Source organism: Rhinoderma darwinii, chromosome 12 (genome assembly GCF_050947455.1).
Source record: "Rhinoderma darwinii isolate aRhiDar2 chromosome 12, aRhiDar2.hap1, whole genome shotgun sequence".
Taxonomy (NCBI): Eukaryota; Metazoa; Chordata; class Amphibia; order Anura; family Rhinodermatidae; genus Rhinoderma; species Rhinoderma darwinii.
Window position 1 is genome coordinate 40,051,741 of NC_134698.1, and position 23,682 is coordinate 40,075,422.

Genomic DNA, 23,682 nt, shown 5'->3' on the forward strand with positions numbered 1-23,682 from the left:
AAAATGTGACTACAATGCGACCGCCTGAAATTGGCCTTATAATGAAATTCACAACCATTTGAGGGGTTTGTTGTTCACAGGTAACTAGTAACCATACAAATATATTAGTAAGGTAACTATATCTTTTTTTTTTTTTTTTTTTTTTAGCAATTATTCACAGAATCTCTATCTAGGTGTCCGGAACTCCTGGAGAAAATAATTACAATATGTACAGTAAATATTTTGTTTGTCGATTAAACTTAAACAAGGAACACAAGAGGGAGGTCATATTAGTAACGACATTGCTCTATTTATCTTATGGTTGCAAGTCACGTGGGCGGGGGGAAAACTGAGCATAGGTTTCGATCCTGTAAACTGTGTTTTCTTCAGCCGGGAACGTGAAACAAAAAGTAGTCTGTCGAGTGTGTGGTCTACCCACACCAGCCTAGGACTATGCGTCAGAGCGCCCTCTGCCGGTTGTCGGGCAGCAGAGCGGGCGGAGTCTCGGCCTGAGCCCGTGACACGCTCCGTGTGACTCCGGGGATCGACCGGAGCTGTGAGGCCCAGACCCCGTTCCTTAAGGACACGGTAAGATCATGAATGTCCATCTCTATTGTACAGTCTATAATCTGTCCACGGTTACGCGTACTGACATAGCTGTCTCCATGGAGTTCCACTGTAACAGGCCTTAAACTCTAGGCTGCGGACCGGGCCTGATCATGGGATGAGGCAAATTTATCGTAGCCGGTGCTCGGACTCTAGTCATACCCAGAGCGATTAGTCGATTACTCGGCCCCGATGGCAGAACTAGATGACCCTGGGGATTGTAGTGCTGTGAGCGTGTCTGTATTGGTTGCAATGTCCTGGCCCAACATATCTCCCCTACTCCGGGATTCCGAGTCTTGTGGTCAGCATATCCTATAACAAGATGAATGTGACCATTAACCCTCACATGTCCAGTTCCCTGTACCTCACCCACGACCAAACAATAAGTCCCCAGTATAATCCCACACATAGGACAGTCCTATATTGATCTGGCCTCTACACATTGTCATTTCTGTGGGCCCAAAATCATGACAATTGTGCTCCAGAAATCAAGGTCCAGGGCCCGGATTGGTTACGCATGGTGATTTATAATACCGTCCGATAGCCATGATCGCTGCGGGTGACCCGACCAAACCAATGTGATGGGATCGCAAATCATAATTGCTGTTATATCGCTACCGTTGTAAACCGCGATGGGAAAGATGATGCCGCGGCGGTGAACCTCAACGGTTTACTCTTAATTAGTTTAAACCATTTTATTAAAGGGAACCTCTACTCCGTGCATAGTGTGTGTGGGGGGCACTGTGCTCGCTATACAAAGTAATTCACAGAAAAATAGGGTGTCTATAGCACGCACGGGAGTTTTATCAATGCAATTAAGGCAGGAACCTGCGCTAAAAACAATGGTGTCAAGATCTATCTATCTAACACCAAAATAGGGGGACGGGGGGGGGGGGGGGGGGCTATGGCTTTAGTTTCAGATAAAGTAGTGGGGAACTTTTCTTGAGATGGTGTGCCCCGTGGTCGGCAGTAGACGTGCGGCATGTCGGGGAATATGACTAGTGCTATACTGTAAGTGTGTGTAGTATTCGTGAATATGCCCCATCTATACAAAGCAGATAAAACATCTGCGGCCAGCGGCCGCCTCACCAGTCTGATGTGGATAAATGTAAGGTTATGAACTTGGGCTGAGGAAACAAATTTTACAATTATACATTAAATGGTAAAACACTGGATAAAACGGCTACGGAAAAATATTGGTGGACAGTACATTTACCTTTAGCAACCAATGCCAGACAGCTGCTGCCAAGGCAAATAAAATCATGGGACGCATCAAAAGAGGTATAGATGCTCGTGACAAGAACATAGTTTTGCCTCTATATAAATCACAAGTCAGACCACACATGGAATATTGTGTACAATTTTGGGCTCCTGTGTATAAGAAGGACATGGCTGAACAGCACAGCACATCGAGATCACGTTGTGCTGTCATTTACAGCGTAATCTCGCGAGATCACGCTTGCTGTGCTGTAAATCCCACACAAACGTTACCGAAGTGTCAGGGTTCTGAATAGACCTCACGTCCTGGCTGGTAGCGATGTCTATTAACTCTCAGGACACTTGAGTAACGTGTGTGTGTGTGTTTTTGTTTGTTTGTTTTTTTTGTGACTGCACATAGTGATCTAGTAAGATCACTATGTGCTGTGTAAATGAATGGGGAGAAGTGTATGACGCTGATTGGTCAGCATCATACACTCCTCTCCACAACGCCCACTTGGTCAAAAAGTAAAACACGCCCAGTTGGTCATTAAGAAAGTTATTAGCATAAAGCTAATATAGGTCATAACTCCATCAAAAACGTTTTTCTAAATAAAAAAACACTGCTGTAATCTACATTACAGCGCCGATCACATCATGTACAATATAGGCCACTTATAATGTGGTGACAGAGCCTCTTTAATACAATTTTCATTATATAAATAACTTTTCAACATATATTGCTATAATTATTGTACGTAACGTCACTACTTTTAACATCTTCAAATACTTTATTTTATCATAAATACAATTGGAAAAATTAATCTAATTGATTATAACTTCTGTGTTCCCCGGCAGGGAACAGGTTAACAGAATCTATAATCAATGAGGCACTGCGTGCGCCAACATCCCTCTCTCCCCGTCACCACCAGTTCCCGACATTGCCGGATTCACACGACTGTGCTTGGTCCGTGAAAAATGGACCATGTGTCAGACGGATTTCGCGGCCCGATCACGGTACATGTGAATGGGACTCCTGGCATCATAGTCATTTAGGCTACAATTACACGACAGTGAAAAAAAATGGCCATTAAAAACTGATCAATGGTGAGTTTCATGTCCATTTTTCATCAGTGTGTCATCCATTTCCAGTCCATATTTTGTGGCTGCTCTAAAAAAAAAAAAAAAAAAGATGGATTTCATTTGTCAGGGTAGATCATGCCCACAGCGTTCACATATAGTGACAGTGCACCCCCCCATTATAGTATCACAGTGCCCATTTAGACAGCGCCACACCTCCTTGCAGATAGCACCCCCATGTAGATCATACCCCACCTTGTAGATGCAGCACCACCCCCTCCGTTGTGGATAGCATCCCCGCAAGTAGATCACAGCACCACCCCCCTCCCTTGTAGATCGCACCCCCACCCCTTGTAAATAGCAGCACCACCCCCACCCCTTGTAGATTACACCCCACTTCCTTGTAGATCGCGCTGCTGTAGCTGCCACTAGGAGCTGAATCCCCGGCCAGAGGTTGCTACAGCGGTGCGATCTATAAGGGGGGTGGGTTCTGGTACGATCTACAAGGTACAAGGGGGGCTGCTGCGATCGGCAAGGGGTGGTATCTACAGGGCGGTGTGGCTATGTACTAGGAGTCCCTGCTTCTCCATTGAACTGCTGTTCTGTGCTGTATCATTTTGTTCAGTGCAGAACAGCAGTTCCATGCAGAGACAGAACGGGGCGGACCAGGAAGTGACGAGGCTGTGGGGCGGAGCTTCCTCCCGCAGCATGACGCAACGGCGCCACTAAAGAATTGATTCTACGTTAAAAAACAATCGTGCGAGTCATTGAGGGTGAATTGATCAAATTAATTTGATTAATCGCCCAGTCCTAGCCGAACTTGAACGGGTGCAAAGAAGGGCGACCAAGCTTATTAAAGAGGCTCTGTCACCAGATTTTGCAACCCCTATCTGCTATTGCAGCAGATCGGCGCTGCAATGTAGATTACAGTAACGTTTTTATTTTTAAAAAACGAGCATTTTTGGCCAAGTTATGACCATTTTCGTATTTATGCAAATGAGGCTTGCAAAAGTACAACTGGGCGTGTATTATGTGCGTACATCGGGGCGTGTTTACTACTTTTACTAGCTGGGCATTCTGATGAGAAGTATCATCCACTTCTCTTCAGAACGCCCAGCTTCTGGCAGAGCAGATCTGTGACGTCACTCACAGGTCCTGCATCGTGTCGGCACCAGAGGCTACAGTTGATTCTGCAGCAGCATCAGCGTTTGCAGGTAAGTAGCTACATCGATTTACCTGCAATCGCCGATGCTGCTGCAGAATCAACTGTAGCCTCTGGTGCCGATGTGTCTTCGCTCGTCTGACACGATGCAGGACCTGTGAGTGACGACACAGCGTGATCTCTCGAGAACACGCTGTGTGTCTGCCCTTCCAGAAGCTGGGCGTTCTGAAGAGAAGTGGATGATACTTCTCATCAGAGCGCCCAGCTAGTAAAAGTAGTAAACACGCCCCGATGTACGCACATAATACACGCCCAGTTGTACTTTTACTTTTCAACACGCCCAGTTGTACTTTTGCAAGCCTCATTTGCATAAATACGAAAATGGTCATAACTTGGCCAAAAATGCTCGTTTTTTTTAAATAAAAACGTTACTGTAATCTACATTGCAGCGCCGATCTGCTGCAATAGCAGATAGGGGTTGCAAAATCTGGTGACAGAGCCTCTTTAAGGGAATAGACAGATTGCAGTACCAAGAAAGGTTATCAATCTTGGGGCTATTGAGTTTAGAAAAAAGGCGGCTTAGGAAAAAAGGTTTCACCATCATCCCAGACAGGGATTCTTTATTGTGAGAGCAGTGAGACTAGGGAACTCTCTGCCACAGGATGTTGTGATGATTGGTTCACTGGGCAGGTTCAACGAGGGCCTGGATGCCTTTCTAGAAATGGCATATCTAGGGAAAAATTAAGATTTTTACTTTGCACCATCCGCAGCGTGTTCATTTATGGAAAAGACCTGTGGGGTGAAAATGCTCACTAGACCCTTTACTAAATGCCTTGAGGAGTGTAGTTTCCAAAATGGGGTCACTCCTTAGGGGTTTATTTTATTATTTTACATCAGAGCCCTGCATTTGTGAATCTTGTTATGATGGCACATGCTGGGCACCACACATTGGAATATCTGTGGAAAAATTCCAACTTTTACTCTTCAACATCGAGTGCTCACTACACCCCAGGGTGAATACCTTGAGGGGTATAGTTTCCAAAATGGTCACTATTGGGGGGTTTCCACTGTTTTGGTCCCACAGGGGCTTTGCAAGTGCAACATAGCGCCCAGAAACCAATCCAGCAAGATTTGCACTCCAAAAGCCAAATGGCACTCCTTCCCTTCTGAGCCCTACTGTATGACCAAACAGAAGTTTCTGACCACATATGAGGTATTGCTGTGCTCGGGAGAAATTGCATTGCACATGATGGGGTTCTTTTTTTTTTTTCTTTGTTGAGAAAATGAAAAATGTTGAGCTAAAGCTACATCTTATTGAGGAAAAACAATTTTTTTCTTTTCACTGCCCAATTCTAATAAAATCTATAAAACACCTGTAGGGTCAAAAAGTTCACTACACCCCTAGATGAATTCCTCAAGGGGTGTAGTTTCGGAAATGAAGTCACATTTGAGTAGTTTCCACTGTACTGGTCCTTAGGCCTCATGCACACGACTGTGTTTTTGCGTCCGCAATTCCCCCGCAAATCCACGGGAGAATTGCGGACCCATTCATTTCTATGGGCCCATACACACTATCCGTGTTTTCACGGGTCTCCGCAAATCCGTGCCGCAGAAACTCAGGACATGTCTTATTACGGGCCGCAAATTCGATGCGGACATGCCAATAGAAGTCAATGGGCCCGTGGAAATTGCGGATACACCTCCGTGTGTCATCGGCAGTTTTGCGGATTTGCGGAAGTGTTGCTAGGCGACGACCGGGAATGAGTTCTGTCGTCATCCTGTTTTACCTAGGCTTTTTTTTTTTCATCCGCATTTTGCGGATTACATACGGATGAACTGCGGATTACATACGGATGAACTGCGGATGACATTTCACGGAACACGGTCCTGGAATTTGCGGACCAGAAAAACACTACGGTCGTGTGCATGAGGCCGGGGCTTTGCAAAAGCGACATGGTGTCAAGAAACCAATCCAGCAAAATACATGCTCCAAAAGCCAAATGGCGCTCCTTCTATTCTGATCCTTGCAGTGTGCCCAAACAGTAGTTTATGACCCCATGTGGGGTATTTCCGTATATCAGAGAAGTTGCGTTAGAAATGTTGGGAGGCTTTTTCTTCTTTATTCCTTGTGGACATTGTTTTGTTTTTAGCTAAAACGACATCTTATTGTAAAAAATGTAAATTTGTCATTTTCACGTCTAACTTATAACAAAATTATTTAAATATGCATTACTTTAAAAAAAAAAGTAAAATTTGTGAATTTCGCCTCCACTTTGCTTTAAAGGGGTTTTCCTACGAGGGACATTTATGACATATCCACAGGATATGTCATAAATGTCAGATAGATTTGGGTACCACCTCTGGGACTAGGTTTGTCACGATACCAGAATTTGGACTTCGATACCGATACTTTGTGTAGTATTGTGATTTTCGATAACAAAACGATACTTTGCCAACAGTAATAAAAAAAAAAAAAAGTTCTTCCATTTTCTGATGTGAGGCACGAGATGTGATTCATTTTGAATGTGCCTCACATTAACCCCATCATGTTTCCAAGTCATAATGGGTTAATGTGTAAGGTACATGATTGGGTTAATTACTATTAATGTGAGACACATGGAGGTTGAATTCATCACCCCTCGTGCCTCACATTAATAAGTGAAAGAAAGTATTTTTTATAAAATTTTTTTTTTACAGCGTACACATCATAAATGATGCAAAAAATTTGTTGTGCAGGTTATTACGGCCGCGCCAATACTGAATGTGTATATTTTACGTATTGAGATTTTAATGTTTCTTGTAGAAGATGTGTATGTGTATTTTTTGTAATTTAAAGTGTAGCTAAATGTTTGAAAAACTTCTGACATGTCATATTGACATGCCAGAAGTTTGGATTGGTGGGAGTCCGGGCACTGAGACCCCCACCAATCGCTAGAGCGAAGCAGCTGAACACTCTTGTGAGCGCTCAGCCGCTTCGTGTCTGTTCGGCTTTTTCCGGAAAGCCGATGCATCGGAGTACGGGCTCATAGACTTTCTATTGAGTCCATACACCAATACATTTATTACCGGAAAAAGCCGAACAGACACGAAGTGGCTGAGCGCTCACACGAGCGCTTCAGCTGCTTCGTTCTAGCGATTGGTGGGGGTCTCCGTGCTCGGACCCCCACCGATCCAAACTTCTGACATGTCACTATGACACGTCAGAAGTTTGTCAAACGTTTAGCTACACTTTAACATTTCTTTATGTTTTAACTTTTTTATTTTTAAACTTTAATGTACTGGCATATAGTACACAGGCAGTTGTTAGGGCATACCTAAGTATGCCCTAACAACAGGAAATATGGTCAGGCAGCCCTGGGGTCCTTCAATGGACCCTGGGATATCTGCCCATATATGGTATCTCCCTCAATCGCGTCACAGGGATTCCCTGTGACGCAATCCAAGGGGCATCCCCCTTCTCATTGACCCCTTGAATGCTGTGGTCCGCTTTGATCGCAGCATTCAGGGTAATAGCTGCGGAGATTAAACGTTTTTCTCATCTCCGCCTTTAGAGGGGCGCTGTGGCTGTGTAATACAGCCATTGCCCCGCTCCTGACAATAAGTGCACATGCGATCAACATGAGGTGATGCGGCCGGCGCTGTACTAATGAGTGGCAGGCACTGAGGACAGAACATTGGGGTGTTTTACAGTGCGCCTGCCTTGTTCTGTCTTCAGTCCCTCCGCTCATTAGTGCAGCGCTGGTCACATCACCTCATGCTGACTGCGCACACTTGTCAGGACTCCGGAGCAGGGAAATGGCTGTATTAAACAGCCCTGCTGTAACAACATTCATGTGTTACGATGCTAAGCTGTGCGGCCGCTCTGCTTCGTATCAAAATACATGATATGACGGTATCGAACCGTTTTAGGATGCACGGCATCGAAACTATCTGGGACCCACAATATCTCTAGAACGGGGCCCTCTAAACCCCATTCTAGCTTTGTCTGCTATCACTGACTCCCGGCCACTTCCTGACTTTATGGTCGGGAGTTACGAAAACCGCTGAGCTACGCTGTTTCCGTAACTCCCATAGTAGTGAATAGCAGTTACGGAAGCAGCGTAGCATGCAAGCTACGCTGTTTCCGTAAAAACAATTCAGTTCTACAGGGCTTAAGAAAACAGCGCAGCTCAGCGAGCTACGCTGTTTTCACCTTTATGGTCGGAAATCAGCTGACACACAAAGAGGTAGAACGAGGTTTAGGGGCCCTGTTCTAGAGATAGGTGTGGATCCCGTGTCTATCTGACATTTATCACATATTCTGTGTATATTTCATAAATGTCACTCGTGGGAAAACCCTTTTAATTCTTGTGAAACGCTTAAAGGGTTAAGAAGCTTTCCAAATGTTTTGAATACTTTGAGGGGTGTAGTTTTTAAAATGGAGTGACTTATGGGGGTTTGTATTGTATAGGCCCCTTAAAGCCACTTCTCAACTGAACTGATCCCTGTAAAAATAGCCTTTTGGAACATCCTAGAAAAATAAAAAGAAGTTCCAAAAATTATGCCAATCTAAAGTAGACATATGAAAAATGTTAAAGGGAATGTGTCGCAAATTAAACCTTTTTTTTTTTTTAAGTGTTGTTACTTATTTCTATTATATTTTTTAAGTTTTTGCTGTATTTATTTTTTTTTTCCGTATGGTGGAAAGTATTAAAAATTAAATAATAATTTGACATGTTTTCCAATGTTGGCCACCAGGGGGAGCACTTCCCAGAATTACAGCAAGGTGAATAAGGCAAAGCAACCTGACTCACAGCTGCTGTAAATGTGGGAGGGAACCTCACCCCCCCTCTCACAAGCCAGGTAAAGGTGTCTTCAAATTGCTAAGCAGTGTCCGTCAGCCATTTTGGGTGTGTTCTAGGACACACCAAAAGGCTAAGTGTATGTTCACACGCTTACTAAACAAAGGGAAAACTCCTGATTTTCAGCCATTTTTTAATCAAACTCGCGTTTTTTAACGGCCGTTTTTTGAGCTTTTTCTATAAAGTCAATGAAAAACGGCTCAAAAAACGTCCCAAGAAGTGATGTGCACTTCATTTTGGTCGGGCGTCTTTTTACGTGCTGTTTTTGGAAAACTACCACGTAAAAAACGCCCTGTCGGAACAGAACGCCGTATTTCCCATTGAAACCAATGGGCAGATGCTTGTAGGCTTCCGATTTTTCAGCTGAAAACATTGTGTGTGAACATACCCTTAGGGTATGTGCACACGCTAACTGCATTTACGTCTGAAATGACGGAGCTGTTTTCAGGAGAAAACAGCTCCGTCATTTCAGACGTAATTGCTCGTACTCGCGTTTTGCGAGGTGTCAATTACGGCCATAATTTGGAGCTGTTCTTCATTGAATTCAATGAAAAACGGCTCAAATTACGTCCAAAGAAGTGTCCTGCATATAATGTATATAAGTGTCCTGCACTTCTTTGCCGAGGCTGTTATTTTACGCGCCGTCTTTTGACAGTGACGCGTAAAATTACAGGTCGTCGGCACAGTACGTCGGCAAACCCATTCAAATGAATGGGCAGATGTTTGCCGACGTATTGGAGCCGTCTTTTAAGGCGTAAATCGAGGTGTAACATGGCGCCGCACCTGTCCTCAGGTCGTGTGTGGTATTACAACTCTGTCCTATTCACTTCAATGGAGGTGAACTGCAATACCAGACACGACCTGAGGACAGGTGCGGCGCTGTGTCTCCAGTCCTGACACCCCTTCTGTCCTGAGATGAACCAACGGGGGAGGCGGGTGTCAGAGACACCCACCGCCATCACTGCAGACAGAACCACAACTACGGCATGAGGGCAGGGCTTGTCCTGAGTGAACTGTCACTTGTTATGGACAGAGTTATAGTCACATGAACCCCGTCTGATGAACCGGTAACCTAGGTCCGATCACATGACCGAGGGGGATCACCAAAAACCCTGTGCACCCTCAGCCCGTCCATCCAGCCCTTTCCTGGTTATATCTGCGTCTGGGAAAGCTGGGTGACCACCAATACCCCTCATACTGGAGTGTTTAGGGATGTGACTAATGAACCTCTCACACTCCAGTGGGAGGGGTAATGGTGGTCACCCAGCTTTCCCAGACCCCTGAACGGTAAATCTCTCTAGTTGTGCTGAGACTGTTTGGGGATCTGACTAATGAACCTCTCAGTCTCAGCACTAGAGAGATTTATTGTTCAGGGGTCTGGGAAAGCTGGGTGACCACCATTACCCCTCCTAGTGGAGTGTGTTTGGGGATGTGACTAATGAACCTCTCATACTCCAGTAGGAGGGGTAATTGTGGTCACCCAGCTTTCCCAGACCCCTGAATGATAAATCTCTCTAATTGTGCTTTCCCAGTACAGTTTCTTCATGTGTCCTTCACACAAGGGGGGGGGGGGCCGTTCGGGGGGGGTGCCGTCGGGGGTCACGAGAGCGGGGGTCTGTGAGAGAGAGAGTGGGACATGCAGAGACGCACATCTTACCTGCAGTGCAGCTGGTCTTCAAGATGGCGCCTGCTCTCTCCCTGCAAACAGCTGCTCTGCTCTGCGCAGGACAGAGCCATAGTGCAAAGTCAATGGGACGGGTCCCGTTCATTGACTCCTATGGACTGTAGCTGCCGTATTCCATGTCTGTATGTGTCGTTAATCGACACACACAGTAATGGAAACAAAAATGGCAGCCCCCATAGAGAAGTAAATGAATTAAAAACGAAAAAAGTACAACACAACAACATACATTAATAAAATTTCTTTATCTATCACACTAAAACCCATAACATAGTAAAAAAAAAGTTGGCCGTGACACTGTTCCTTTAACTAGTAAAAATTTTGTGTGGTATTATTATCTGTCTTACAAGCAGATACATTTAAATTTAGGAAAATGCAAATTTTTGCAATTTTTTTGCTAAATATTGGTGTTTTTCACAATTAAGTACTGAATGTATCAACCAAATTTTACCAGTAACATAAAGTACAATATGTCACGAGAAAACAGTCTCAGAATTGCTCAGATTGGTAAAAACATTCCAAAGTTTATTACGACATAAAGTGACACATGTCAGATTTGAAAAATAAGGCTCTGTCAGGAAGGTCAAAAGTGGCCAAAGCGGGAAGGGGTTTCATGCTTACAGTTTTTACTATTTTAGAATGGCTACGTATTTATCAGAATGAAGGAGTTCAGAGGAAATACTGGGAAAAATTGATGAATTTTCTATTTGATAAGCAAGATCTTTATATTTTTTCCTGACTGAAATAATAGCCTTTTTCTTTCTTTTATTTTTTTTCCTGTGTGCTTAATGTATTGTAATCAAGTTCAGCGATCTGAGGATATGTATCCTCGTGACCCTTAGGGGGGATTCACACGAGCGTGTATTCGGTCCGTGCGGGCCGCGTGGTTTTCACGCGGCACGCATGGACCAATACAAGTCTATGGGGCAGTACAGACAGTCCGTGCTTTTTGCGCAGCGTTTGTCTGCTGCGCAAAAAGCGCGACAGGTTCAATAACTCTGCGTATTTCGCGCATCACGCACCCATTGAAGTCAATGGGTGCGTGAAAATCACGCGCACCACACGGAAGCACTTCCGTGGGACGAGCGTGATTCGCGCAACAGCAGTGAAAAGGATGAATGAAAACCGAAAAGCACCACGTGCTTTTCTGTTTCCGAACATCCAAACGGAGTGTCTTTGCGATGAGCGAAGCCGGACAAGCGTACCGAACTTCACCGGGTTTGGCCAAACTCGTTTTGGCCGATCCCGGCAAAAAAATTATCGGTACGCGACGTCGGGAGAGATTCACTGTGCATGGTGCTGAAAGAGTTAAACTGTTTCAGCACCATGGACAGTGACTTGCGATCCCAAAATACATGAACCTGTAAAAAAAACCGAAGTTCTAACTTACCGATTACTCCCGTCTCCTTCCTGCAGTCCGACCTCCCGGGATGACACTTCAGTTCAAGTGACAGCTCCAGCCAATCACAGGCCAAGCACAGGCTGCAGCCAATCACAGGCTGCAGCGGTCACTTGGACTGCCGCGTCATCCAGGGAGGTGGGGCCCGATGTCAAGAGAGGCGCGTCACCAAGGACGCGTCACCAAGGCAACGGCCGGGAAGTTCTCGGTAAGTAGGAACTTTATCTTTTTTTTTTACAGGTTTTTCGCTGTTGTGTTCGGCATTCACTGTCGAGGGTGCTGAAAGAGTTAGCTCTTTCAGCACCTTGGACAGTGACGGGCGTCGACAAGCCTCATCTCTATGATGCCGGCTGCGCGAAAATCACGCAGCCGCGCATCAGACACGCATGACACACGCAGCTGTCAAATGGTTTTTGCGCTCGCAAAACGCCGCGTTGTTTGCGCGCGCAAAAACGCAACGCTCGTGTGAATCTCCCCTTACATTGATGTTTTTTGTTTTGAACGTTATTACAATAAATGATAAATTAAACAAATCAAAAACTGCCAATGTACAGACTATGTATAGTCCTAGCTGGTACACAATGATTGTCCGTACCAAAGCTTTCATGTTTAAGTTGATTCAGAATGACACATGAGAAAAACAATACAATATTAAAGAGGCTCTGTCACCAGATTTTGCAACCCCTATCTGCTATTACAGCAGATCGGCGCTGCAATGTAGATTACAGTAACGTTTTTATTTTTAAAAAACGAGCATTTTTGGCCAAGTTATGACCACTTTTGTATTTATGCAAATGAGGCTTGCAAAAGTCCAAGTGGGCGTGTATTAGGTGCGTACATCGGGGCGTTTTTACTACTTTTACTAGCTGGGCGTTCTGACGAGAAGTATCATCCACTTCTCTTCAGAACGCCCAGCTTCTGGCAGTGCAGACACAGCCGTGTTCTCGAGAGATCACGCTGTGACGTCACTCACTTCCTGCCCCAGGTCCTGCATCGTGTCGGCCACATCGGCACCAGAGGCTACAGCTGATTCTGCAGCAGCATCTGCGTTTGCAGGTAAGTAGCTACATCGACTTACCTGCAAACGCAGATGCTGCTGCAGAATCAGCTGTAGCCTCTGGTGCCGATGTGGCCGACACGATGCAGGACCTGGGGCAGGAAGTGAGTGACGTCACAGCGTGATCTCTCGAACACGCTGTGTCTGCACTGCCAGAAGCTGGGCGTTCTGAAGAGAAGTGGATGATACTTCTCGTCAGAACGCCCAGCTAGTAAAAGTATTAAAAACGCCCCGATGTACGCACATAATACACGCCCACTTGGACTTTTACTTTAAACACGCCCACTTGGACTTTTGCAAGCCTCATTTGCATAAATACAAAAATGGGCATAACTTGGCCAAAAATGCTCGTTTTTTAAAAATAAAAACGTTACTGTAATCTACATTGCAGCGCCGATCTGCTGTAATAGCAGATAGGGGTTGCAAAATCTGGTGACAGAGCCTCTTTAAGTTGTATTAGAAGGAGTAGTCGCTATTCCTACATCATGCAGCAAGGCTTTTCCTTCCCGATATTTATTGTCTCCTAGAAAACAGTCATCTTACTTACTATAATATATAAAATGTGAGCTGTAAAGGACCGTTCTACCTAAAATCTTCTGTATTACGGCTCCATACAAGCTCCGATTCCTACAGAGCCATAATACAGCGCCCAGTACTCTCTGGATGCTTGCGATTTCATACAGAGGTTTTGTATCGATTTACGTGTGAATGCGACAGAAAAAAGAGATTGGCATGTTCCATAGGATGCCATGTTACCGAGCTATTCTTCCTTAGAAGCAAAATGCGGCTTCACACGGGAGCCGTAGATTTAGAACCAAAACCAGGATCCCATCGTTTGTAATTACGAAAGCCTTTTCCAAAATAAAAAATTATACCGCTATTCTTATTATACACAATGGGATCCGATACACTCTCTTGTGTAGAGCCGCATTATGGCGGTCTGAATGTAGTCTCACTATATAGTTTTGCCATTTCAGTAGTCTGTGAATGTTAGCAGTTAGGCCTCCTTCCCACATGTTTATTTTATTTTTTTGGTGTTTTCAACTGCATTAAAAAAACATATGTTAAAGCGCCGGCGGTTTTTCAAATGTAGCATGCCTTTTTTTTATGGCGTTTTTGAATCATTATAGTGAAGCCTATGGGGAAAATGGCAAATGCCATATCCAAAGCATGCTGTGGCTTGATAAAAAACAAAACCCACCACTGACCACAAAGACGGCGAAAAACAAAATGTTATGTATGTGGTGGTAGTAGGGGGGGGGGGGGGGAATCTATGGCTTTTAATATGTTTTGTGTTTAGATCATGTACATATTATTTTTTTTATGTTTTTTGCGATTGTTTATTGGCCAAACTGCCTGCTAAACCTCGGCCCTGGGAGATTAACATGACCTTCTGTAGCTATACAACAAGCTGTGGTAAGGAATGCTCACATGCTTGTGTGACTGAGTGGATGTAGACTATAAGAAGAGCTGGTGGCCAGTCTGTATATGATCTGCAGGCGTGCCAGGGAATCTTGGTCTCCCCCCGATGTCGTGCCGTGTACTGCGCCCTGGATCAGGCTCCTCCTCCCTTTACGGTGACTGCATAGTCATGATGGTTATGCTGTTATGTAAACAGAACATGCCGTACATGGAATCATTACCTTAGGTTACTGCTTTTTTTTTTTTTTTTAACCTCTTGCTGAGAGGACAGTTTATTTAGTTATTGTTAATGGTGAGTTTTAATGTAAAGCCTGGGAAATCTTCTTTATGGTTACGTTTTTGTACACACGGACGGCCATTACTTAGATGAGTATTAATTAGAACCTGTTGGACGTTCCAGTTGCTTGGTAAATTGATCCCTTTCTCCTCCCGGCTTATTGGAGATAAGGGTTTCTTGCTAGGCTCTGTATATGTTGTTTTTTTTTTTTTGTATAGGTAAAGAAAGAAAACTTTTAAAACAAAGCTCCATAGACACAGCATTTATCAGTCCGTACTTTGTCCCATGTCAGTTTTTATTCCTATCGGATTTGGATCACTGCATGCTGTTTTTTTACACAGACCCCTCTTCAGCCAAATAAATGATAATGATATCCATACCCTAAAATGCAGACGTTTATTTTTTCTGTTGTCTTTTTGTTTTCTCAAAGTAATTTTATCTTTAAAGAGGCTCTGTCACCAGATTTTGCAGCCCCTATCTGCTATTGCAGCAGATCGGCGCTGCAATGTAGATTACAGTAATGTTTTTATTTTTAAAAAACGAGCATTTTTGGCCAAGTTATGACCATTTTTGTAGTTATGCAAATGAGGCTTGCAAAAGTCCAAGTGGGTGTGTTTAAAAGTAAAAGTCCAAGTGGGCGTGTATTATGTGCGTACATCGGGGCGTTTTTAATACTTTCACTAGCTGGGCGCTCTGATGAGAAGTAACATCCTCTTCTCTTCAGAACGCCCAGCTTGTGACAGTGCAGATCTGTGACGTCACTCACAGGTCCTGCATCGTGACGGCCACATCGGCACCAGAGGCTACAGTTGATTCTGCAGCAGCATCAGCGTTTGCAGGTAAGTCGATCTTACCTGCAAACGCTGATGCTGCTGCAGAATCAACTGTAGCCTCTGGACTTGGACTTGGACTTGGACTTTTACTTTTAAACACACCCACTTGGACTTTTGCAAGCCTCATTTGCATAATTACAAAAATGGTCATAACTTGGCCAAAAATTCTCGTTTTTTAAAAACAAAAACGTTACTGTAATCTACATTGCAGCGCCTATCTGCTGCAATAGCAGATAGGGGTTGCAAAATCTGGTGACAGAGCCTCTTTAAGTTATTTTACAAAATTGAGTCAGCTACTTTGGTCTTATTTAGGTGATTTTAAATATATGCCATATTCTGACGTGTATTTCATCCTTTGTATAGAAATGGGTGACGTCTGCGGTAAATCTAAAAGAAATCTGTAGTAGAATCGTGCGTGGTGCGGATCCACAGCATGCCCTCAGATTATACTGTACTTCGTTACATGTGTGAATGTGGCCTAATTGATCCATATGGTCTCCATTATTATTTTTCATGAGGTTGTCCAGCATTCTATTCTATTCTGGCTTTCGCACATCAACGGAAGCCCGATGGATGTGTGAACAGAGCCTTACTGGTATATTACAGGGTAAAGACAACTGATCATTATCTCCTTGGCATCTAGAAAGTACAACTGACATGAGACCGTGGTGGTCATTTCTCTCAGGGGATCTCCCTTTCACTACAATGAATCGTGAGAGGCAGTAATATCAATTACAATTATGCACCACTATGATAAATGTGACGCATTTTAGAACTGCCTGGTCTACGTTTACTTGATCAGACAGCACTAGTAAATGTCGGCTGTTGTTTGTGGTTCATATCGGTAAGGTGGTTGTTTTACCAGACGTTTGCCTTTTTAGAGACTCATTTAGGTCTTTATCTGACAGTTGTCTTGTATCCGTATGTAAGGGTCCTTTTACACCGGCCAATTTTGTTCGTAAAAACAAGCGCCAATTAATGTATTGGGACGAACGATCGTTACTACCATACATTTCGAGCATGTCGGCTCCACATCTCCCTCACAAGGAGATGTGCTGCCGACAGCGATAATAATTTGTTCATTGGCTGATCGTTGCCCTGTTTACACAGGGCAATGATCGAGAATGAGCGTTTATATGAACACTCGTTTGCCCGATCATTGGCTCATGTAAATGGGCCTTTACTGTTTGTATTCCGGATGCAACATCCGACCCACCCCCCTCCTCCCAAACCTATGTGCACACAGCCATATTCGAGGTGTACGAAACCATAATACACCATGTATAGGTCCGAACTATACCTCCATATTCGTCATTTCATGCAGAGGTTTTTCCTCTGATTCATTCGGAATCTGACAGTCAAGAATTGCAGCATGTTCTATGGATGACATATTACATAAGTATCCTCCTCTGGTAGAATTGATTTCAGGGCAGAATACTTCTGTAATAGTTGCCATATGGAGGCATCACACTGCAGCACGCAGAGTGCCTATGGTTCCATAGTACAGAACTGTAAGTACTCCGTGTGCCTCCATAAAACACCCTCCAAGAGAGTTGCATATGCAATGAATGTTTCCATTGATGGTCCACTATTCTCATCTTATCTAGTGCACTGAATATGAAATGGCTTAAAGGCCATGTTAACCTTTTGAAAGGGATATTTTTTTTCAATAAAAAGGTCAATCGGTGTGATTGGTGCAACTTTATAATTAGTTTTTATTAAAATTCTTTTTACTTTTTGAGATACAGCTGCTTTGTATTCTCTATACAGAGCAGCTGTATAGTTCGCTAAATCCTGTTCCCGTCTAGTCCGTGGGACTGACTAGTTTAGTGACAGCAGGTTTTGTGTGTCTGACACGCAGGATCCATCTGTTATCTATCATAACTAAGATGTAATAGATTAGAGGTGGATACACCCAGGACCCGCTGACACTGAACCGGTCAGGTCCGCGGGACTGAAGGATTGTGGTCTTAGCGCACGATACACATTCTCTGTATGCAGAATGCAGAGCAGCTGTATCTCAGAAAGTAAAAATAATTTTTAATAAAAACTAATTCTAAAGTTTCACCAAACACACTGACCTTTTTATATAAACAAATCCCTTTCAAAGGTTTACATGACCTTTAATGATTCAGAGAAATGTACCGTATATATAATTAGTTTTCATTGCATATAAATATGTAGTGCATAGCAACCAAAATTGTCAATACCATATGTCCTGACCAGCTGAGAGCAGGGAAATAGGGGTTCCCACACACTGCTCTGCCAGGCTGATTGATTCTGTGGGTAGGTGAAAATAGGGACAAGCTGCTGTTTGGGGTGCTGTGTAGGGAGTCTTCTTGGCAGCTGCTGTTTCTTCCCTTTTATGGATATCTTTCAGATAAGGTCCTCTTGATACATCTTAGGCCGTGTTCACATCAGTGTCGCCCTTCCTTCCTGACAGGGATCCGCTGTTTTGATGGAATCCATAGCGCAGTCGACTGCGCTATTGATTTAGTCAAGACAACGGAACCTTGTCACAACTGTGACAAACGGAAACCATTAGCAACGTTTCCGTCACCATTGAGATCAATGGTGAGGGAAACGGAAACTAAGGTTTCAGTTTGCCTTTCCATTGAGGGGTTAACCCGATGGAAACCTCAGACGGAACACCTCAACGGAAGCGCAACGCTTATGTAAACAGGCCCTTACCTACTGTTTTTCTTCTTTTTTTTTTTTCTTTTATACAAATTTCTACTATAACCTCTGCCCTAATCACTTGACTTGTATAAGGATAGATGGGTGATGTAGCAAGTCGACTGTGCTATTGTTTCCGCCAAAAAAACTGAAACTTTACGGAACGGAGAAAAACGGAAACCATTTGCAACGGAAGCAGTACCATTACAATCAATGGTAACGCGAACAGGAGCTATGGTTTCCGTTTGCCTTTCCGTTCATGGGTTCCTCCGATGGAAAGCCCTAGCAGAACCCATGAACGGAAGGGTGACGCTGATGTGAACAGGCTCTAATGTGGTTGGGGCAACACACCTTTTTGTTTTGTGTTGTCCTGTCCACAACAAAACAAATTTCCAACTCGAAAGGGGACTTCATCCAGGTGCACAGCTGTCATCATTTAATCCATCATCGTCCTGTTTTCATCTACAGTAATATATTGCTACTTGGCGCTAGCCGAAGTATCTATGACACATGCAGGAGACGAGTTATTCCTGGTAGGGCAGCTCTTCTATTTTGATAAAGGTGACACCTTTGTGCTTATTAATAGCACTTATTACTGGGAAGTTAATTATATGTTTACACCACATCTTCCTAAACATTGTTTCTCCAAGGCGGAAACTCATCATGAGTGTGGAACTGCAAAGTCCTCCATGTGACTACATTTAATGGTGACCGTTTGTTCTGCTTTACGCCTCCATGTTCTGGAATGTGTCTTCTGCTTTGTGTAATCTGTGTTGTTTTTCTATAGGACTATAGTACAGGTTCTGTTTTCGTACTAGTCAGTGTTTGCAAATGTTTGATTTCCAGGACCGCGTCCTTTAAATTTTTTAGTGTTCATTTTCTTAGATTTGACAGTTCATTAACTGCCAGAGTATGAGAGTTGTATCTGTTTCGCCATGCCCATGCCCTAAAGTTTATGAAGGCAAAACCATTCAACAATTTAGAAGAAAATCTAAGCATGTAAGTTCTATTAAGCGAAAAGAAGATACCCCATTGTCTAGACACATGAGATGTGTGCACAAGACTGATACTAGATCCATTAAATTTTGGGGTGTCACCCTGTTGAAACCTGGTCCCAGAGGAGGTAATTTAGACCGTAGGTTGTTACAAGAAGAAGCGCGGTGGATCTACCACCTAAACAGCCTTAGGCGGAATTCACACGACAGGGTTTCCCGGCCGGGTGCCGGCCGTCCATAAATCGGCCGGCACCCGGCTGCATTAGGAACGAAAGACCCCTAATGGGTCTATTCACACGACCGATTTTTTTGACGGGCCGGGAAAACCGGCCGTCAAAAAATGTGACATGCCCTATTTTCGGACGGGTGCTTGGCTCCCATAGAAGTGTGCCGAGTGATGGCCAGGTCTACCGTCGCTCGCGCTCTCTCTCCTCCTCCTCACAGTGCAGAGTGCATGTGAGGAGGAGGGTCTTTTTTTGCTCCCTGTAGGAGTCTGAATCCCCAATCCCCGGCCAGGGATTGGGGATTCCGCTACAGGAGAAGTGAGTGACTACACTGTCCATATATGGACACAGTGGAGTCACTCACTTCTGCAGCGGAATCCCCGACTCTATGGCCGGGGATTCCGCTACAGGAGAAGTGAGTGACTACACTGTCCATATATGGACACAGTGACGTCACTCACTTCTGAAGCAGAATTCCCGACCTGTGGCAGGGAATTCCTCTCCAGGAGAAGTCATCCTACAGGGGGCTGTGTGGCATCACCTACAGGGGGCTGTGTGGCATCACCTACAGGGGGCTGTGTGGCATCACCTACAGGGGGCTGTGTGGCATCACCTACAGGGGGCTGTGTGGCATCACCTACAGGGGGCTGTGTGGCGTCACCTACAGGGGGCTGTGTGGCGTCACCTACAGGGGGCTGTGTGGCGTCACCTACAGGGGGCTGTGTGGCGTCACCTACAGGGGGCTGTGTGGCGTCACCTACAGGGGGCTGTGTGGCGTCACCTACAGGGGGCTGTGTGGCGTCACCTACAGGGGGCTGTGTGGCGTCACCTACAGGGGGCTGTGTGGCGTCACCTACAGGGGGCTGTGTGGCGTCACCTACAGGGGGCTGTGTGGCGTCACCTACAGGGGGCTGTGTGGCGTCACCTACAGGGGGCTGTGTGGCGTCACCTACAGGGGGCTGTGTGGCGTCACCTACAGGGGGCTGTGTGGCGTCACCTACAGGGGGCTGTGTGGTGTCACCTACAGGGGACTTGGTGGCGTCACCTACAGGGGACTTGGTGGCGTCACCTACAGGGGGCTTGGTGGCGTCACCTACAGGGGGCTGGGTGGCGTCACCTACAGGGGGCTGGGTGGCGTCACCTACAGGGGGCTGGGTGGCGTCACCTACAGGGGGCTGGGTGGCGTCACCTACAGGGGGCTGGGTGGCGTCACCTACAGGGGGCTGGGTGGCGTCACCTACAGGGGGCTGGGTGGCGTCACCTACAGGGGGCTGGGTGGCGTCACCTACAGGGGGCTGGGTGGCGTCACCTACAGGGGGCTGGGTGGCGTCACCTACAGGGGGCTGGGTGGCGTCACCTACAGGGGGCTGGGTGGCGTCACCTACAGGGGGCTGGGTGGCGTCACCTACAGGGGGCTGGGTGGCATTACCTACAGGGGGCTGGGTGGCATTACCTACAAGGGGCAGGGTGGCATTACCTACAGGGGGCAGGGTGGCATTACCTATAGGGGGCAGGGGTCTGGGTGGCATTACCTACAGGGGTCTGGGTGGCATTACCTACAGGGGTCTGGAACAGAATCGGAACGGATGCAAACCAGCCGGGAAAATCGGCCAAAAACTGACGATTTTCCCGGCCGACACTCGGACCCTGTCGTGTGAATGAGGCCTTAGTCCTGGTGGACTTAATGAGGACTTCACTTTTGCAGCCTTCTTGTGAATAATAATATAAATAACCTGTAGATCCTGAACTCCCTATGAGCTCTACAGACAATTTTGCATTTTTTTAAATAATTCTTGTTTTTTCAAATACTGTTAATACTGGTTTAATCTTACAAATCCGTTCCAATATGGTCGCGTTCGCATATTAAACTTTACTAATACTTTGTCTTGAAAATTGGAGACATCAGCGATGTGTGTACATATTTAAAGGCTATTCTCAGATCTTTTCAGAATTTTACATATATATTCATATAAAGATCTTTATTTTGATAATTCATCTATATGCCCTAATCTATTGGTGATATGGTTGTTGTTGTTATTGAGCAATATCTAAGCTCATTGATATATGTAGTGATCTCTTCCTTACATTCTTGATAGTTTTCCTACCAAGTAGAGACCTGTTCAAAATATTTACTAATATTTTCTATATTGCCTTGCCAATAATTATAAGATACTCTATTAGTGAGATGGTTATTGATACAAATGTATTGATAGTTGAATATTGTCATCTCTTATTATAATCAATCTTTCCTATGTACTTAAAGAGGCTCTGTCACCAGATTTTGCAACCCCTATCTGCTATTGCAGCAGATCGGCGCTGCAATGTAGATTACAGTAACGTTTTTATTTTTAAAAAACGAGCATTTTTGGCCAAGTTATGACCATTTTTGTAGTTATGCAAATGAGGCTTGCAAAAGTCCAAGTGGGTGTGTTTAAAAGTAAAAGTCCAAGTGGGCGTGTATTAGGTGCGTACATCGGGGCGTTTTTAATACTTTTACTAGCTGGGCGTTCTGATGAGAAGTATCATCCACTTCTATTCACAACGCCCAGCTTCTGGCAGTGCAGACACAGCGTGTTCTCGAGAGATCACGCTGTGTCGTCACTCACAGGTCCTGCATCGTGTCAGACGAGCGAGGACACCGGCACCAGAGGCTTCAGTTGATTCTGCAGCAGCATCGGCGTTAGCAGGTAAGTCGATGTAGCTACTTACCTGCAAACGCTGATGCTGCTGCAGAATCAACTGTAGCCTCTGGTGCCGGTGTCCTCGCTCGTCTGACACGATGCAGGACCTGTGAGCGACGACACAGCGTGATCTCTCGAGAACACGCTGTGTCTGCACTGCCAGAAGCTGGGCGTTGTGAAGAGAAGTGGATGATACTTCTCATCAGAGCGCCCAGCTAGTAAAAGTATTAAAAACGCCCCGATGTACGCACATAATACACGCCCACTTGGACTTTTACTTTTAAACACACCCACTTGGACTTTTGCAAGCCTCATTTGCATAACTACAAAAATGGTCATAACTTGGCCAAAAATGCTCGTTTTTTAAAAATAAAAACGTTACTGTAATCTACATTGCAGCGCCTATCTGCTGCAATAGCAGATCGGGGTTGCAAAATCTGGTGACATAGCCTCTTTAAACTTTTATTTTCCACTGCCTTCCGGCATTCAAGTCCTGATAGTTACTGTGGCTTTTTTTCTTTTATACCTGCTACTTCTGTGACATATATCTCTATACTGTTACTTGAAGTACGTATGTGCTTCAAATTCTAAGTTTGCTGACATGCGCAGTGAACTGATTTTCATAATTATCTATCCGGCAAAATCTCCTTCTACGCAGGCACGAAAGCAAGTCCCCTATTGGCCGGTCAGTAGCGCTGCGGGATTGGAGTACACTGCTGTGAATCATTCTTACCACAAGAGCGAAAGCGAGTCCCTCATTTGTTGGGCGCTAGCTGTGATTGATTGGAGCAAATCTTTTCACTTAGGGGCCTGTCTTATGAGGGCAGTTATGTCACTGGAGCTACCAGCACACGGCCGCTGGCAGCACCAAGGTTCTCGACCATGCTGCTTGCGTTCTGGCCTCTCTTCAGTAGAGGGTGTCAGGTGACTCCCCTCTCTTGATTCCCCCAGCCCAACTACCATGGCTTTTGTATCCCACACCCAACCCGCAGTGGCCTGGCTTTCCTCATCAAAGCAGCCAGAGTCCCCGTGTGCTTTTTATCTCCCCTAGAGTAGCTCCAGTGACGAAACTGTGAAGTAGCTTCCCGGGGAGATGAAAAGCAGCCGGGGACTCCGACCATTTGGGAAGCTCCTGACGTCATTGGCTTCCCCAAGGCCAGAGTCCTTGACCAGTGAGACCCGTCGTAGTTATAGGTCTGAAGTCCTCCCGGTGGAAGGCAATAATGCGATGTGAACGGGGCCTAATACTTTTTTTTTTTTTTATAGTATCAGATATTTTCTTCATGCACCCTTAAAGAGGCTCTGTCACCAGATTTTGCAACCCCTATCTGCTATTGCAGCAGATAGGCGCTGCAATGTAGATTACAGTAACGTTTTTATTTTTAAAAAACGGACGAGCGAGGACACATCGGCACCAGAGGCTACATTTGATACTGCAGCAGCATCAGCGTTTGCAGGTAAGTCGAAGTAGCTACTTACCTGCAAACGCTGATACTGCTGCAGAATCAACTGTAGCCTCTGGTGCCGATGTGGCCGACACGATGCAGGACCTGTGAGTGACGACACAGCGTG

The 23,682-nt window shown here is 45.1% G+C and overlaps 1 protein-coding gene across 12 annotated transcripts in view; it reads left to right on the forward strand.

Moving 5' to 3' along the window:
* The first annotated feature begins 432 nt into the window (after positions 1-432).
* Positions 433-23,682, forward strand: part of HECTD1 (HECT domain E3 ubiquitin protein ligase 1) — a 105,585-nt gene continuing 82,335 nt past the window's right edge. For all 12 annotated transcript variants that reach the window (XM_075843666.1, XM_075843672.1, XM_075843671.1 and 9 more), the window contains exon 1: positions 433-567. The gene's annotated coding sequence lies outside the window, so the exon portion shown is untranslated. The remainder of the gene's footprint in view (positions 568-23,682) is intronic.